This window comes from Giraffa tippelskirchi, chromosome 10 (genome assembly GCF_054371585.1).
Source record: "Giraffa tippelskirchi isolate mGirTip1 chromosome 10, T2T-mGirTip1v1.2.pri, whole genome shotgun sequence".
Classification (NCBI taxonomy): Eukaryota; Metazoa; Chordata; class Mammalia; order Artiodactyla; family Giraffidae; genus Giraffa; species Giraffa tippelskirchi.
Window position 1 is genome coordinate 31,093,141 of NC_137284.1, and position 18,944 is coordinate 31,112,084.

General features: G+C 41.2%; 1 protein-coding gene across 1 annotated transcript in view; it reads right to left on the reverse strand.

The window, feature by feature from the left end:
• TENM4 (teneurin transmembrane protein 4) overlaps nt 1-1,200 on the reverse strand; it is an 848,025-nt gene extending 846,825 nt beyond the window's left edge. The window contains exon 1 of the mRNA XM_081537618.1: nt 175-1,200. The gene's annotated coding sequence lies outside the window, so the exon portion shown is untranslated. The remainder of the gene's footprint in view (nt 1-174) is intronic.
• Nucleotides 1,201-18,944: the final 17,744 nt, after the last annotated feature.

Genomic DNA, 18,944 nt, shown 5'->3' on the forward strand with positions numbered 1-18,944 from the left:
CGGTGCGGACCGGGGAAGCGAGCGAGCGTCTCCGGGAGCCCTGAGCATCCGCGCGAGCTGCACCGACCCTTCCCCGGCTAACGAGCGCCGAGAGGACAGAGAGAGAGAGCAGGCGAGGCTCCGCCACGGTATCCCCAAAGGCGCTTTTCCGTAGAGCGGATCGCGCCGCCTTACCTTGGCTGCAGGCTGCCGCCGCCGGGGAAGCGAGGAGGAGGGCGGCAGAGAGGCGAGGCGCCGCGCGGGTGGCTCCTCTCGCTCAAGGCGGCGGGGCTTCGCGTGCCCGAGCAGGCGGGCGCCCAGGAAGGAGCTGGTCCCGGCTCCGCGCTCAGCTCCGGCTAGACCAACAATAGCTCCCGCAGGGAGCGGAGCCCCAGCGAGTCTCCAGCCGCGCGCGCACGCCCGGCCGCCGCTCCCGGCCGCTCCCGGCCGGCGTCCCTGCCAGCACTGCTGGCCCACATGAAACAGCTGCAATCCCGAGGCTTTGGAGAAGGCGGGGTGGGGGTGCGGAGGGGGGTGTTGGGGCGGGGGTGTGTGCGCGCGCGCGCGTGTGTGTGTGAGTGTGTGTGTGTTTAATAGCTTCCCTCCTCGTCTTCCCCTCCCCGCCTGCTCGCCTGCCTGCCTCCGTCCCCCACCCTCGCTCTCTTACACACAGAGAGGGCGAGCGAGAGACACACACACACACACTCACACACTCACACACGCAGGCTACATGAATGGGAGGCGGGAGCCAATCCTCCCGGAGGCTGGGCGAGCTGCGGCGCTCGGGCGCTGGGAGCCGGGCCGCACCGCGGCGCGCGGGGGGCGCCACGCAGGTGATGCGCGCGCGTCCTCCCGGGACCCCTCACCCGCCTCGCCGTCAGCCCGGTCCCTCTGTTCTCTCCGACGTCCTCCGCTCTCTCCTTCCCTCCTTTCCCTCCGCTTCTATCTCCGCCTTCTTCCTATTTCCTCCTCGTTCGCGAATTCTCCGAGTTCTCTCAGTTCCCTATCTTTCTCGGTCTCCTCTTGTCTTACACCGTCCTTGCTTGCTTTCTCGCCCTCTTTCTCAAACTTTCTCCTCCCTTATCCCCGACTTTTCCTGACTTCCTCTCCTGGCGTCTTTTGTTCTCTTTCCTCCCGCTTTGGCTTTAGGCCGCGTCTCTCTGCAGTGTTGTCTGGTCTCCTCTCCCTACCCCCATCCCTGTCCCGGGGTCTCTCTGGGGGGCGCGTGTCCCCGCCCCCCGCCCCCAGCCGACTCCTCGTTTGTTATTTCAACGCCCCCAACACTTTTCCAGGTACGGTCTCTCTCCCCCTTGCTACTGCAGCGCAGCCAGAGGTAATTAAGAGCTGAGAACTTGAGTTCCTTCCTCAGGCATTGGAAGATGCCCAGGGAAAGGCCCTCCTTCCTCGGACAACTTCCCCCAAACCATGGTAACAGCTACTGAGTCGTGATAACAATCATTTAAAAAATAACTGCAATGAGTGTGGTCCAAGAGATTCCTGTCCTTCCCGCGTCCGGATCGTGATCGCCAGCATGTTTCCAAGAGAAGGACATTTTTCTATGATGGGAGAGGCAGCTTGGTGCAGTGGCAACTTACTGGGGCTTAGGGGAGAAACCAGAAAGATTCTCACCTCAGCCCTGCTGCATGCTAGCTGTATGACTGGTGCAGGCCATTACCCTTTATCTAGCCTCAGTTTTCTCACCTGTAAAAAGGATAATTACCCCCTACCTCACCAGTTATGGTGAAGAATAAAAACGAGAACAAGGAGGAGGGGGGAAGCCCTGAACATACAGGAAATGCTCAACTAATGTTAATTTTCCTTCCCTCTCACCCCGTTTTAAAACTCCCTTCATGATCTCCTACTACATTATATTGCCATGATCTCCGGTGCATAATGAAGGAGGAAGTGTGACAATACTAACGTCATATAGATGTGAAAGAAGGTCGAGGGTATTTTAAAATCTCGATTGTGTGATCAGGAGACAACTAGCCAGTTGCCACCCATTGATTACGAAGGCATCACAGAGATTACAGTATAAACTTGGGGAGCTGGCATGCCCTTCAACATCTCCTAACAGGAGGGGCGAAGGTAGGAGTAGGCAGGAGATTTCCATACACTGTGTCCAATCTATTTTTTCATGATCACTGAACACCGACCAGTGACAAAGCCTGTGAACCTAACTGAAATGTTGAGTCTCTGCCTTTGAATTACATTCATCAACTTTGTGTCCTCACCGCAGATATCAAATGCCGAGGATAAGCTGTGATTGGCAGTCAGATTAAGTCCTTTGACAAATATATGTTGACCATCTATTCTGTGGTTGGCACTCTGGCTCTGTGCACCCAGCGATGAGGCAAGCAGGCCTTGCCTTTGTGGGTGTGCAGTGTAGTAGATGAGACACAAGACATTTTGCATAGTCTCAAAGTATCTTTGATTAATTTCAAAGGGGAAAACATTACAATTGAAAAACCTGGCCAACTCCCCCTTAATCAAGCAATTACTACATCATCATCATCAGGAATGTGGCAAATAGGCATCATATGCCCCGTGATGTGATGCACTGAGAGGGATGCACCACATCATTTCTGTGGAGTAAATGAGTAACCTGAGTCAAATTGTGAAGATACATCAGACAAACGTAAACTGAGGACCATTCAGTGAAATAACTGCCATGTACTCTTCAAAAGACTCTGTCTCTTAAAAGACAGAGACTCCAGAACAGTTCCAGATTCAAGGACCAGTTTAGTTGTTGGGACAATAAATGAAACATGTGGTCCTAGATTGGGACAGTTGGTAAAATTAAAATAAGGTGAGTAGATTAGATAATAGTTTGTATCAATGTTAATTGCCCAATTTTGATAATTACTGTGGTTATTTAGGAGACTATCTTGTTTTAAGGAAACACATAACTGAATATTTAGTGGTTAAAGAACAAAGTCCAATCCCCACCTTCAAGGAGAAGCACAGTGTGGTCTGTTTCTGCCTAAGAAATGGGCAGAGTGTGAGCACAGAACCTCTGGCCGACTGAATCTTTGCATGGAAAAGGAAGGCTTCCTGTAGGAGGTGGCATTCAAGCTGAGTTTTGAAGGCAAACAGTTTGCTAGATCACATAGAGAGAGTGGGGTTTTTTTTAATTTATTTTTTAATTGAAGGATAATTGCTTTACAAAATTTTGTTGTTTTCTGTCAAACCTCAACATGAATCAGCCATAGGTATACATATATCCCCTCCCTTTTGAACCTCCCTCCCATCTCCCACCCCTCTAGATTGATACAGAGCCCCTGTTTGAGTTTCCTGAGCCATACAACAAATTCCCGTTGGCTGTTTATTTTATATATGGTAATATAAATTTCCATGTTACTCTTTCTATACATCTCACCCTCTCCTCCCCTCTCCCCATGTCCATAGGTCTATTCTCTATGTCTGTTTCTCCATTGCTGTCCTGTAAATAAATTCTCCAGTACCATCTCTCTAGATTCCGTATATACATATACACAATGGAATATTACTCAGCCATAGAAAGGGCGTTGTTTTTTAGGTAAAGGTAACAGTAAAAGGAAATGAACAAAAACAAGAGGCACTCATTCAGGCCATGGAGCTGGCATATGAAGGGAGTGCCGGGGGTAGAGTCTAGCACAGTAGCTAGGATTGGTTCTTGAAGGGGTCTCAAGGAAGCTGAGAATCTCAATCATCCTGAAAGCTCAGGAGCTGGGTGGATGGGTAGCAAGGAGTTATTAGAGGCTTTTAGTTAAAGGAGGTAGGTGATCTTAAGTGTACTTGAAAAAGGTGATGTTAACAGCACCATGGAGAAATCGGTTATAGGGAGTGACCTGAGAAGACCAGAGTCTTCTTTAGGTCATTTAAGGCAATTGCAGTGAGGCTGGAGAGGGGAGGAGATACTGGAGAGAGATGAAGGATATAAAATGAACAGATTTTGGTGGATGGGTTGGCAAGGTGAAATCCAAAGTGACTCCTAATTCTCAAGCTTGGGAACCTGGGTAGAAGGTGACTTTAGTCACTTTGATGTCCAGAGCATTCAGGAGGAAGTGGAGGTTTTAGAGGAGAAAGTAACGTCAGTTTATACCATGTTGTGATCTAACTCCACAGCTAGCTTGAGATTTTCCTATATGGCTGCTCTGTGCCATAGGAAACACTGCTGTAGAATTCAACCTAACACTCTTTGAATGGCCAGCCCCATCTAGCACTGAGAAAAACAAAAAACCAGTGGTAGCAGAACATTATTTGTAATAAAGGGAAAAAATTAAACAGCCTAAAAGGTCAACAGGATAAGTAAATTGGAGGACAGCCTAGTTGGAATATTATGAAGCCACTCTAAAGTTTTTCTCTTTTGCAGAGTTCTTTATGCCATGGAAACATGCCAGTGTTAACATGTAAATTTTCTAAGAAGCAGACTTCAAAACTGTTAACTACATAAAAATCATTGAGGAGAAAAACCTGAAATGAAATCATGCCAAATATTAACAATGGTTGCCTCTGGGTGATAGGATTATGAGTAATACATTTTCTTCTTCATGCTCTTTTGAAACTTTCTAGCTTTTCCACAATGAACATTCATTACTGTCATAACAAAAAATAAGCTGTCATTAACAAAACAGGAAACGGCTGGGACCCCCCCTGCCACCCCGCCTCTTCCACTTATTCCTTTGCAATCCACCCTTCCCACTCGCCTGGCAGACTAACTGCCTTTTAAGCTTTATCTTTGAGAATGAAATAAGAGAGCATTTAACAAATCAGGGGAAATTATTAGCTGGGCTGGAGAGGGGGAGAAGGTGTCTTAGGCAGCCAGATATGTTATTAGAGCTGTTGAAACTGTATATATTAAAGATGTTTTCATTGCCCTTATTGATTCTATGATATGTTACAAGGAAAAGAAAACCTATAATGGGGCCAAGAAAATGTACGTCTTTAAAGGGCAAGTTTTAATTAGGAAGTGTATTTATTTGCAAAAACACTTCTTGTCATAGTCCAGCAGTTACTGTAAAATTGCTTTAGAAAGCAAGTATTTCAGGTAAGGAGGCAGGTAGGGGCAAGGGGCAATGCTTTGTGCTTGGTGTCTGATATTACATCAACGTAGGATTTGGATGCCCACTGATAAGCACCATCAAATGTTCACGATTAGAGAAAGGAAAATGCAGGCCAGAGGAAGCTCTTATTCTTTGGAAAGGTTGCTGTAAACAGCACCTCAACTAGGCTCCCTCAGCATCTGTTGATTTTTCGTCTATGGAAATATTTACTATGTGGCTAGGTTCCCCAACTCGATGCTAATAACACCTTCTCCAGCATAGCCCTTTCGCCTTTGGAAAGGCCCTCCACGTCTGTTGATTCACTTAAGCCTTGCACTCACTCTGGCCAAGATGCCATTATTTGAAGTTTATAAGGGAAGGAAAGAGACTCAGAGACGCAGAGCAGTGTGGAGAACTAAGAAATGACAGGGACATTCTTGGAAAGCCTTCTTTGTGGCTCTGAGGCTTCAGAGATTTGTTATCTTTTCACATCCTCAAGATAACCTGGGAGGGAGGGGGCGTAAATGGAGGCTTATGCGGTTCTGGTTCAACAGAATCCGAATGGGAGCCCTGTTCTCAGAATCTCCAGGCCAATGCCTTTCCCCGAAGGACCCCATGTTTAAAAGTCAGTTGTTGAGGCTGGGTGTTATTCTCAGACAGTTTGCGCAGTTTTATCCGTGAGCTGTTTTCCCGTCTGGTGAAAATTAAAAGCTGGTATGTGGGGGTAAATGATGACTTTTGAATCTGCTACAGAAAAAGGGGGAAAGCTTCTGCTTGAATTCATATAAATTTTCTCTTCTAGAGAAATGGTTGACTCTTGTCTCTTTCTCCCCACCCACACTGCAACATTCAACAGAGTATTTGGCACTTAAAGGTTCTTAGTAAATATGAGTGAAGAAACAAATTCTAGTCACAAAATAGCTAATATGTATTAAGTACTGTGCCCAGGATGGAGCAAAGGGTATTATCTCATTTTAATTTTAGAGCAACACCATGTGGTAGATATAATTATTACCTCTATCCCATACATGTGAAAACTGAGACATGGATAAAGCAATTTGTCCAAGGCCACCTGGCTAAACATCTACTTTTGCTTTACTGACTACACCAAAGCCTTTGACTATGTGAATCACAATAAACTGGAAAATTCTTAAAGAAATGGGAATACCACACCACCTTAACCTGCCTCCTGAGAAACCTGTATGCAGGTCAAGAAGCAACAATTAGAACCCCACATGGAACAACGGACTGGTTCAAAATTGGAAAAGGAGTAAGTCAAGGCTGTATTTTGTCACCTTGCTTATTTAACTTATATGCAGAGTATGCCATGTGAAATACGGGCTGGATGAAGCACAAACTGGAATCAAGATCACCGGGAGAAATATCAATAACCTCAGATATGCAGATGACACCACCCTTATGGCTGAAAGCGAAGAAGAACTAAAGAGCCTCTTGATGAAAGTGAAGGAGGAGAGTGAAAAAACTGGCTTAAAACTCAACATTCAAAAAACTAAGATCATGGCATCCAGTCCTATCACTTCATAGCAAATACATGGGGAAATGATGGAAACAGTGAGAGACTTTATTTTCTTCGGTTCCAAAATCACTGCAGATGGTGACTGCAGCCTTGAAATTAAAAGATGCTTGCTCCTTGGAAGAAAAGTTATGATCAACCTAGACATTATATTTAAAAGCAGAGACATCACTTTGCCAACAAAAGTCCAGCTAGTCAAAGCTATAGTTTTTCCAGTAGTCAGGTATGGATGTGAGAGTTGGACCATAAGGAAAACTGAGCGCCAAAGAATTGATGCTTTTGAACTGTGGTGTTGGAGAAGACTCTTGAGAGTCCCTTGGACTGCAAGGAGATCAAACCAGTCAATCCTAAAGGAAATCAGTCCTGAATATTCATTGGAAGCACTGATGCTGAAGCTGAAGCTCCAATAATTTGGCCACCTGATGCAAAGAACTGACTCATTGGAAAAGACCCTGATGCTGGGGAAGATTGAAGGCAGGAGAAGGGGATGACAGAGGATCAGATGGTTGGATGGTATCACCAACTCAGTGGACATGAGTTTGAGCAAGCTCCAGGAATTGGTGATGGACAGGGAAGCCTGGTGTCCCACAGTCCATGGGGTCACAAAGAGTCGGACATGACTGAGCAACTGAAGTGACAGACCTGGCTAATACATGTCAAAGCCAGATTCCAACTTGGTTTCTTCTGAATCCAGGCTCTTAGCCACCATACAGTATTGGATGAATGAATGGAATTATTGATACCAGCAGAGTAGTGAATCTCCATGAACTGCCATACATTTTATGGTATGGTTAATCTTGTCTAGAATAGGTCATCCCATTGTTCTCCATGACTGCACCCCATTTATTTCCTATAGCATGTTTCCCAAGCTGCAATTATTTGTGCATTCATTTGTTTTACTTAGATTTTTGAACATCTGTCCCACTTGCAATGTAAGAAGTTCCATGATTGTCTTGGTCACTGTTATAATAATAACCCAGCACAATGCTTGGCACAAAAGTGGGTGTTCAGTAAGTACATGTGAAGTGAATGAAGAAATGAATGAATGAATGTGGGCTCCATCCATCCCAGAGTGGTGGAGACCTATGATTATGTATACACACGCCCTTGTGAAAGATGGGTATTTTATATGAATTTCAGTTCAGTTCAGTCGCTCAGTCGTGTCCGACTCTTTGTGACCCCATGGTCTGCAGCATGCTTCCCTGTTCATCACCAACTCCTGGAGTGTACTCAAACTCATATCCATTAAGTCGGTGATGCCATCCAACCATCTGATCCTCTGTCATCCCCTTCTCCTGCCTTCAATCTTTCCCAGCATCAGGGTATTTTCCAATGAGTCAGTTCTTTGCATCCGGTGGCCAAAGTATTGGAGTTTCAGCTTCAGCATCAGTCCTTACAATGAACATTCAGGACTGATTTCCTTTAGGATGGACTGGATGGATCTCCTTGCAGTCCAAGGGACTCTCAAGAGTCTTCTCCAACACCACAGTTCAAAAGCATCAATTCTTCGGTGCTCAGCTTTCTTTATAGTCCAACTCTCACATCCATACATGACTACTGGAAAAACCATAGCTTTGACTAGATGGACCTTTGTTGGCAAAGTAATGTCTCTGCTTTTTAATAAGCTGCCTAGGTTGATCATAACTTTTCTTCCAAGGAGCAAGCGTCTTTTAATTTCATGGCTGCAGTCACCATCTGCAGTGATTTTGGAGCCCCCCAAAATAAAGTCGGTCACTGTTTCCATTGTTTCCCCATTTATTTTATATGAATTTACTCCATCCCATACCAACTATACTTTCTGGCTTGAAGTCATGTGGTTCTGGCAGTGGGGCTGAGATGCAGATGAGCATGTAATGGTTCTGATTTTTTCCTTCACTGACACTTGCTCCCAGATAGCAGGGAAAACACTGATCAGGAAAAAAGTAGCATCTGTTCTGGTCAAAGGTGACTAGCTGGCAAAATTCCACAGTGGAAGCATCCTCTCCGATTAGGTCAGCCCCTACTTTCACAGCAGAGAGACACTGTGTCAGCTGACATCTCTTGCATAACATTTCCTTTCTGAGAGCTGGTGGCAATGGTTTTTTCAAAAAGAAGCTATCCGAAAGCTTTCCTTCTGCGTGCTGAATGCCATGTGATACTTTCCAAAGAGGATGCTTTCTCCCTTCTTGACAATTTTTGTCTGTTTCCTCATCATTTGTCTAATATACTTCATTGCCACTCCTGTGGATTTGCCTTTTTGTTACAGCAGGTAGATCAGGTGGCAGCTGCTGGTGTTCTGCAAAGCTAAATCCGATCCATTTCTTAGTCTTGGATGTCTGCAGCCTTTATTAGAACTGCATATTGGTCTGGAGGGTAGTGGCCATTGGTCCAGGGATAATCAGGAATGTAACAAACAAAGCAAGCAAGCAAACGAAAAAAGCAACCACAAAGGCTTCCACTAAATAACCAAAGCCTCTGTAGCGTGATTCTAATCACTGTGATGTCAGACAGGGACCCAATTTTTTATGCAAATCCATACACTTATGCCTTATTACAGTCCTACAAAATAAATTCTATGACCACTCCCAAATCAGATTATAATCTGATATTTCTAGGGATTATTAGCCTGTGAAGTGAAAAGAGTAGCATTAATGTTAATTCACAAATAAGCACACACTGTTCTGTTCTGCAAACTGCTTTTTTCATTTAACAATGTATCTTGAAATAACTGCCTCCTTTTTTATGGTTGCATACTGTGTCATTTTAGGGATGGACCCTTTGAATTTAACCATAGGGACCACAGTGATTATGTTATATTCATTTAAATAAATCTCAAAAATTAACATAATATCAGGTACTTTCCCATTAACTTTAAATGAGTGAATTAAATTATATTCTCACTATCAAGTCTGTTCATTATTAAAAAGAAGCAATCCAAAGGATGCTGAAATTTCATATCAGTTGGAAAAGGATGAACATTTCAAATAACAGTGCTGTGGGAATGGACAAGCCATTTGAGGGGTGAGGGGAGTTAAACCTCTATCGTTCTTAAAACTTCTCACACTGAATATTGAAAAAAGAAAATATGAATGTTTTAGAAGAAAGTATAGATGACAATTTACATGATTTTGGAGATGGATAAAGTTCTTTTTAAGTGTGTCATGAAAAAGTCATAAAGGAAAATGTTAAAAATTTGACTAGATAATAATTTTGAAATGTTTATATATTTATAAAACCAAGACAAAAATCAAGAGAACAATAATACATTGGGGAATATTTGAAACATACATGAAAAAGTACTATTTTCCTTAATATATAATGAGGTTTTACAAGTATATATGAAGAAGACATCTCAATAGGAAAGTAGACAAAGGACATAAAAAGCTAATTTACTATTACAAAAAAGTAAGAGAACTAAAAACAAATTATGTATACTTATGTCATTTGTAACTCCAAGAAATGCAAGATACGAGAATATTGAGAGTTTTTCTTTTCACTTACCAAATGAGAAAAGTATAAGAGAAAAATTACGTACTCAGAAAATAGTTACTCTCCTTATATTGCCAATGGTTATATGTTGACACACACTTTCTGAAAGATAATTTAGTGGTATTTAACAAAAGCCTTCCATTGTGTGAGTTTTCAACCCAGGAATCTATGTCTACATTCAGTAGAGCTAATTAAAAGAAAATAATTATGGATGGACCCAAAGACTTACATAAAAGAATTTTGTCAGTGTTAGTATTAATAGCGTCAGATTGGAAACAATCTTAACTGTCAAACAATTAGTAAATGATCAAATGTATCATGGTACATCATAGTATGATGAGCTTTTATACAGCTATCATAGATTATGGTATAGGAGAATATATAATGACTTGGAAAGGATTTACAATTAATATTTTTGTGACCTTTCTTCAACTTATTAGGGAAAATTCCAAACAAATAAAGTTTGGTCAACAGACTGTACCCATTACCTATTAATAGTTTCAATAATTGTTAATAAACAGCCAATCTTGTTTTACCTATACCCATCCCCACTTACTGCCCACCCTCATTATTTTGGAAGAAATCCCGGGCACCATTTTGTTTTGTCTGTAACTATTTCAGTAGATAGCTCTAAAATACCTAAACTAATGTTTTTAAAACCCACAATATATCACATTTTAAAATACTAATAATTTCTTAATGTCATCAGCTGTCTAGTCACTGTTCAAATTGTGATGATTATTTCATAAATATTTTTTCTAGTTTTTTTTTTTTTTTTGCATTAGGATACAAATAAATTCCATGCACTACAATTGGTTAAGCTATCTCTTGTCTCTTTTGACCTATTGGTTTTCCTCCATCTATTTCCTTCCCACTTTTATATTACTTGTGAAAGGAAACAAGTTATTTATCATATATTTCTCACAATGTGGGTTTACTGGTGGTACCTTTCTAGTTTAACATGTTTTTCTACATTTTATGTTTCCTACAAACTGGTAGTAAATTCTAGAAGAATGGCCCAACTTAGTTCATTCTTTTGGGGAAGAATGCTGCCTAGATGCTGCTGTGTACTTCCACTTGTCTTTGTGAAGTTAGCTGTCTTGGATGTTCTTTGGCTGGATTCATCATTTCATTAGGGGTTATAAACAGGTCATATTCTAATTTGAGCATTCCTTCTTCACTTTTAACTGGAATACTTGATAATAGTTCCTCTCGTGAACTATTTTCTTACCTGAAAGTGTGGGATAAATGTTTGTTTCTTTCCTTTTATTTATCAGGTTTCGAGCATCCTACAGAGATAAGCAAGGAGGTGTTTTTTTTTTTCCAAGAGTCATTATGAGGTCATGTATTTAAATCCATTTGATGTATTTTTATTCATTTCAATTATTATTCATATTGGTGTTCAATTACTCCCCATCTCTGGTCAGTGGGAATATCTTCTTATTGATTCTCAAGTCTTTGATAGCCTCCTTTTTTTTCTGGAGAAATACAGTGTTCAAGGCCCTTTTTGTATCTATTCTAAGTCAGACCCAAAATCATTCATTGTTTGTTTGTTTTTTTTTTTGAGGACCCTTGGTTCTTTTTAGTGGGAAGTGATATTTAGAAACCATACTATTACTATTAGGAGATGCTCATTGCTACTGTGTTAATATTGTTTCTAGCTTTATTTTTAATTGGAAGGTTTAGGAAATGTGTAATTTTTTTAAAGGAACACTCACTGTGAGTTTATAGAATACTTTTAATTGAGTTTTTCCTTAACTTATTCAGTCTTCTATCTGTATCTTTCGCCCATTAGAAATAATAAATGATGGTATCGAAAAATATTTAATGATTTGGAAAATAGCCATGTCTATTTTAGATAATCATCTATGTATAAATGTATAATGTATAAATCACATGTATATCTCAAACATATGCAAGTTAGTAGTGATTATTTCTTGATGATAAAATTAAAGGTAATTTGAGTTTCCTTTTTTCTGCTTTTTAGTATTTACAAAATTTCCATAATAAACCCATTTTATTTTTGCCATAAGAAAAAATTTGCTAAAAAGCAAAAATAAACCAGATGGTATAAATTATAATACAGTAAACTGTCTGCTAATCTTTTATGTGGGTAGAATAATGATATTCTATTAGATCTGTGGAGTGCTTTACAATTTACAAATCATTTTACATCCATTATCTTTCATGATCATCACAGCAGCACTGTGAAGTAGACAGAATAAGCATATTGTCTTATAGTGTAAAAAAAAATATTGAGGTTTGAAAGGATCGCATATGATGGAATCAAGGCTGGAACTCAGGGCTCCTGACTTCTTGGTCACTGTTTATCTCCTGCATAACATCTGTCTCTAGATAACTGTTACTATGCTGTCGTTTTACAGTAAGGCAAGAAGACCCTGTAGTGTCCTGCTTGCTGCTTTGCATGTTATCCTTAGAACTTGCTTTCTTCAGAGTGAGACTTGAAGGTCTATAAAAATTCCAATACTTATTTTTCAATTTAATTTTTATTTTTATATAAAGTGATTTATTAGCCTAATTTTAGAAGTCAAATATTCTACAAGGATCTTAATGCAAAAGAGAGGCTCCCGCCCTGCAGTTCACCACCCCACTTCACCTGTAATATTCCTTCTCCCCAGAGGCAAGTACTTTCAGCTAGCTTTTTTGAGCTGCTTCAGGAAGATCCTTTACGGTCTGAGCTACCAAGGAAGTCCCCTTTTATTTTTATTTCTATAAAATCTGGTAATCTGTTCTACTGCAAATCCTAGCTTTTCTAAAAATTGTGCGAATTACAAAAATTTTAGTTTTTCTTCCAGTTTTGTTAAGATACTGACATACAGGACTGTATAAATTTAAGGTGTACAACATAATGATTTATGTACACCGGGAGGTGATTATCACAAGTTTAGTGAACATCTACCATCTCACACAGATACAAAATTAAAGAATAGAAAAAAATATTTTTTTGTGACCAGAACTCTTACAATTTACCCTCTTAACAATGTTCATATTAGCATACAGCAGTATTAACTATTTTTATCATGTTGTACTACTACTTATCTATCTTATAACTAGAGTGTGGATTTTTAATTATTAGATATTATCAATATACTTTCTGTTATTCAAGATGAGAATTTAATGGCTTTTTTTTTCTCCCTTTACACAGAAATTCCCTTTTCCCCATCCTCTCAATGTACTTGCTGATGCTGCTGCTGCTGCTGCTGCTGCTAAGTCGCTTCAGTCGTGTCTGAGTCTGTGCGACCCCATAGATGGCAGCCCACCAGGCTCCCCCGTCCCTGGGATTCTCCAGGCAAGAACACTGGAGTGGGTTGCCATTGCCTTCTCCACTCAATGTACTTACATCATAATTTTTGGTTAGAGGTTAGTATTTCCATTATAACTACTGTGTAAATATTATTCTCAGCTGAACCATGTAGTATACTAAGATGTGCTTATTATTAGTTTTTGTTTCCTCTTGAGTTAATCATTGGCTTTATTTTATATGTGCTTATTAGCATTTTAGATATCTAGGTAACTCTCTGCCAAATTATAAATCTTCTCTCAGTACTTTCCAATTCATCCAATCACCTGTCAATTTCTTTTTTTTACATTTTCTTTCTTTTACTTTCTCCTTTCCTTTACTTAGCAGTGTAATTCCTATTTGTCTGAATGATTCCAGTACATACTAGTTGCTTTCTTTTTTTTTTTTTATAAATTTATTTATTTTAGTTGGGGGCTAATTATTTTACAATATTGTAATAGTTTTTGCCATACATTGACATGAATCAGCCATGGGTTTACATGTGTTCCCCTTCCTGGACCCCCCACCCACCTCCCTCCCCATCCCATCCCTCTGGGTCATCCCATTGCCCCGGCCCTGAGCCCTTGTCTCATGCATCGAACATGGAATGGTGTTCCGTTTCACATATGATAATATACATGTTTCAATGCTATTCTCCCAGAACGTCCCACCCTCACCTTCTCCCTCAGAGTCCATAAAATTGTTCTATGCATCTGTGTCTCTTATTCTGTCTCGCATATAGGGTTATCGTTACCATCTTTCAAATTCCATATATATGCATTAGTATACTGTATTGTTGTTTTTCTTTCTGGCTTACTTCACTCTGTATAATGGGCTCCAGTTTCATCCATCTCAGTAGAACCGATTCAAATGTATTTTTTTTAATGGCTGAGTAATATTCCATTGTGTATACTAGTTGCTTTCTAGCTGGTTGAATAGCTCTTGTTCTAGGGTCTTCTACCACCATACTCCTGGAAACGTTATTGGCTCTCATTCCTGTAATTGTATCTTTTATTTACAGGATCCTATGTCTTCCTCCTTCTTTGTTTCCTCTTCATACTGAGAATGTATCAGAGGTAAAGCTTTTGAGAACTGATTTGGCTGGATATAGAATTCTAGGTTGGAAATAAATTCCCTATAATTTTAAGAACATTGATGATTCCATTGTCCTCTTGCTTCTGGTGTTGCTCCTAAGAAATCTGATACCATTTTGCCTCTTAATGGCAACCCACTCCAGTATTCTTGCCTAGAGAATCCCATGGACAGAGGAGCCTAGCAGGCTACAGTTCATGGGGTCGCAAGAGTCAGACTCGACTTAGCGATGAAACACCAACCACCACCACCACCTCTGAAAACTTAGGATCTTCTCTTTTCCCCAGTGTTCAGAAATTGTGTGATGTTTGGTGTGGGTCTTGTTTCTTTCAATGTGCTGAGCTGTTTCTGAATTATTTTACTTTGGAAACTGAAAGGTTTGTTTGAAGTGTTTTATTGCTGATTTTCTTGTTCTTTATTTCCAAATCTCTATTTATTCAGATAGTGGACCTCCTATACTCTTTTGTTGACTGTGAGGGCCGCTCCATTTCTTCTAAGGGATTCTTGCCCACAGTAGTAGAGATAATGGTCATCTGATGTAAATTCCCCCATTCTAGTCCATTTTAGTTCACTGATTCCTAAAATGTCGATGTTCACTCTTGCCATCTCCTGTTTGACCACTCCCAATTTACCTTGCTTCATGGACCTAACATTCCAGGTTCCTATGCAATATTGTTCTTTACAGCATCGGACTTTATTTCCATCACTAGTCACATCCGCAACTGGGTGTTGTTTTGGCTTTGTCTTTGTCTTTTCATACTTTCTGGAGTTATTTCTCCAGTCTTCTCTAGTAGCATATTGGGCATCTACCATACCAACCCGGGGAGTTCATCTTTCAGTGTCCCATCATTTTGCCTTTTCATACTGTTCAAAGCTATGGTTTTTCCATTAGTCATGTATGGATGTGAGAGTTGGACTATAAAGAAAGCTGAGTGCCGAAGAATTGATGCTTTTGAACTGTGGTGTTGGAGAAGACTCTTGAGAGTCCCTTGGACTGCAAGGAGATCAAACCAGTCAATCCTAAAGGAAATCAATCCTGAATATTCATTGGAGGGACTGATGCTGAAGCTGAAGCTCCAATACTTTGGCCACCTAATGCAAAGAACTGACTCATTGGAAAAGACCCTGATGCTGGGAAAGATTGAAGGCAGGAGGAGAAGAGGATGACAGAGGATGAGGTGGTTGGATGGCATCAGTGACTCAATGGATATGAGTTTGAGAAAGCTCTGGGAGTTGGTGATGGACAGGGAAGCCTGGTGTGCTACAGTCCATGGGGTCACAAAGAGTCGGACATGACTGAGTGACTGAACTGACTGAGACTGTTTCTAATTTTTTAATCCTCTCTCTCTCTTTTAATATTTGTGTGTTTTTTGTTCTACTTTCTGGGAGATTTTCTCAGCTTTGTCTACCAACCCATCTGTTGACATTTTTATTTCTGCGGTCATATTTTTTAATTTTCAGGAGCCTGTTTAAGTCATTTGAATGTTTCTCTTTAAAAAGCCTCCAGTTCTTGTTTCATGTACATAATATCTTTATTTCTCTAAGGATATTAATGACACATTTTATGAAATTTTCTACCATTGTCTTTGTGCTCTTTAGGGTTTTTAAAAATTGTTATTTTGTTTCTGTGTTTATTTTTCATTGTAAGGGCTTTGCTCATCAGATACTGGTGATCTAGGGTTAGCCATACCCAATCAACTAAAAACTAATTGGAGTTTTCAGAGCCAGATGTGTTGCCTAGTGGACTTCCCTATAGGGTGATCTGGCTAGGTTATTTTACTGGTGAGTCCCAAACAGTATCTATAAGTCTTTTCTTAGGGGCTACTCAGTTGCACAAGAAAGGAATTCTCCAATCTCTTCCTAGGGCCCAGGGTCAACAAGAGGGTCAATAAGACTGGCTGCTAAGATTTTCTAGAAGCTTAATGGGGGAGGGACTGGAAGGCAGTCTAATCATTTCTATATAGAGTTCGTTTACTCCTCTTGTTCCTATTTCCGACATAGACTATATACCTTCAGCAATGCTGCTTTCCAAACATCCAGAGTATCTTGGGCTCATTCATTCCACGCAGTAGGTCTCCATTCCTCTACCTGCCGGAGGTGGAGACAGGCACCCAGGAGAGCAGGACAGGGAGGGAGAGAATCTTAACACATTCAACTAATCTTCCTGTTCTCAGCCCTTCTCAGACCCCTCACTTTTGGAAATGCCCGAGCTAATTTCTGAGCCTTCCTGGGGCTCAACAGTGAAAATGAGATAGATTCTGAGCTTTTGCCACTGGTCATTTAGGTTTTACTTTCACAGGTTTGCCTAAGTCAATTATTTCTTGCCCATCTGCTTGACAGATCCAAAATGCTATTCTCTCCTTTCCATTTTTTTTTCCTTTTATTCATTTCTCTCTCACTTTAGTAGGCGTTGAGAAGGGAGTGAGGATGAAAGTATATGGTAATGACCCAGCAATCCCACTGCTGTGTACACACCCCGAGGAAACCAGAACTGAAAGAGACACATGTACCTCAGTGTTCATTGCAGCACTATATTCAATAGCTAGGACGTGGAAGCAACCCAGATGTCCATCCACAGACAAATGGATAAGGCAGTTGTGGTGCATATACACAATGGAATATTACTTAGTTATAAAAAGAAACACATTTGAGTCAGTCCTAATGAGGAGAATGAACCTAGAGCCTATTGTACAGATTGAAGTAAGTCAGAAAAAGAAAGACAAATACTGCACATTAACACATATATATGGAATTCAGAAAGAGGTTTTGCAAGGCAGCGAAGGAGACGCTGATGTAAAGAACAGACTTTTGGACTCAGCGGGAGAAGGTGAGGGTGGGATGATTTGAGAGAATAGCACTGAAATATGTATATTACCTTATGTAAAATCGATGACCAATGGAAGTTTGATACATGAAGCAGGGCACCCAAAGCTGGTGCTCTGGGATAACCCAGAAGGATAAGGTGGGGAGGGAGGTGGGAGGTGGGGTTCAGGACGGAGGGACATGTGTATACCTGTGGCCGATTCATGTTGAGGTATGGCAAAATACATCACAATATTATAAAGTAATTATTCTCCAATTAAAAAAAAACAGAACATGTTTGGTAAGCCCTCCATGTGCAATAGAAGTCCACAGCCCTAAGGCCAGCACTTTAAGGGGTTTTCAACCACTTCCTGGTGTTGAGCTCCTTCCTGGAGAAGAACTGTGTCTCTACTCTTTACTGTTTCCAGGCCCTGGGTGAACCTGGGACCCTGAATTTCCTTACCATTCAAGAGCAGATAACAGTGCCTGCCTTACTGGTTGTAGTGAGGGTAACTGGGATGCTATCTGGCTTGTATTTTTAGTTCCTAGTTCTCTGAAGAATAGCAATAAAGACCATCTACATTTTTAATATTAAAATTACTGGTAGGCTGTGTTGAAGTGGGAGGAAAGCTCACTGGGTTACTGCAGGAGAAGGTAATGCACAGGAAACTAGAGAAGCCTCTCCTACAAATGCTTTGGTGACAAGTTCTGAATTATCAAAAGTAATCATAGTCATGATGATAATCATTATTTACCAAGAATGTATATGTATCAGTCACAAGCTTTACACAATATCTCGATTAAACATCACAATAACCCTATAAATAGGTATCATTATTATCTTTATTTTAAAAATGAGCAAGGAGAGGAGTGGAGAAGTTGGTCAATATCACAAAACAAAAACAGACAGTTCTCAGATTAGAACCTGCAATTTGTCTGGAGCTGTTGATACCAAGCTTCTCAAACTTTAATGTACTCACAGATCACCCAGGGCTCTGGTTACATTGCAGATTCAAATTCAGTCGGCATGGCACAGGGCTGAGATTCTGCTTTTCCACTAAGCTCCCAGGTGACCCTGAAACTGCTCGTCCTGGGACTGTACTTTGACTAGGCTCCAGTCTGAGGTCTCTCTGTGGCAGCCGTGTCATATGGAACCTAACTTCTCAGGGTACAAAGGAGCCCATGTGAACAGTAATGGTACCGTATCCCTGGTGGTTCAGACGGTAAAGAATTTGCCTGCAATGCTGGAGACCTGGGCTCGATCCCTGGGTGGGGAAGATCCCCTGGAGAAGGGAATGGCTACCCACTTCGGTATTCTTGCCTAGAGAATTTCACAGACAGAGGAGCCTGGTGGGCTGCAGTCCATGGGGTCACAAAGAGTTGGACACAACTGAGAGAGTAACACATTCACTTTTGCATTTTTTTCATGAACAGTAATGGTACAACTTTCATTATCCTCATTCCATTTTCCTACCCGAGTAGGACCGGCAGGCATTCACATCTCCCACCATACACATTTTCCAGGCATTCTGCTGGTCTCATATGTGCTCACAGCCCTGTCTACAGCTGTGGTTGCAAGACACTCACCTCTTCCCACCACCTATGAAGCCCAAAGGTACCTTCTCACTGTTATCACTGCATTTTGTGCCTTCTCTGAGCATTCCACCTGCAGTCCTAGTTCCAGGCATTCTGAAACTCAGGATCCTCAAGGTATGGAAAAGCCTCATGCCTTCCTATGAGCCCT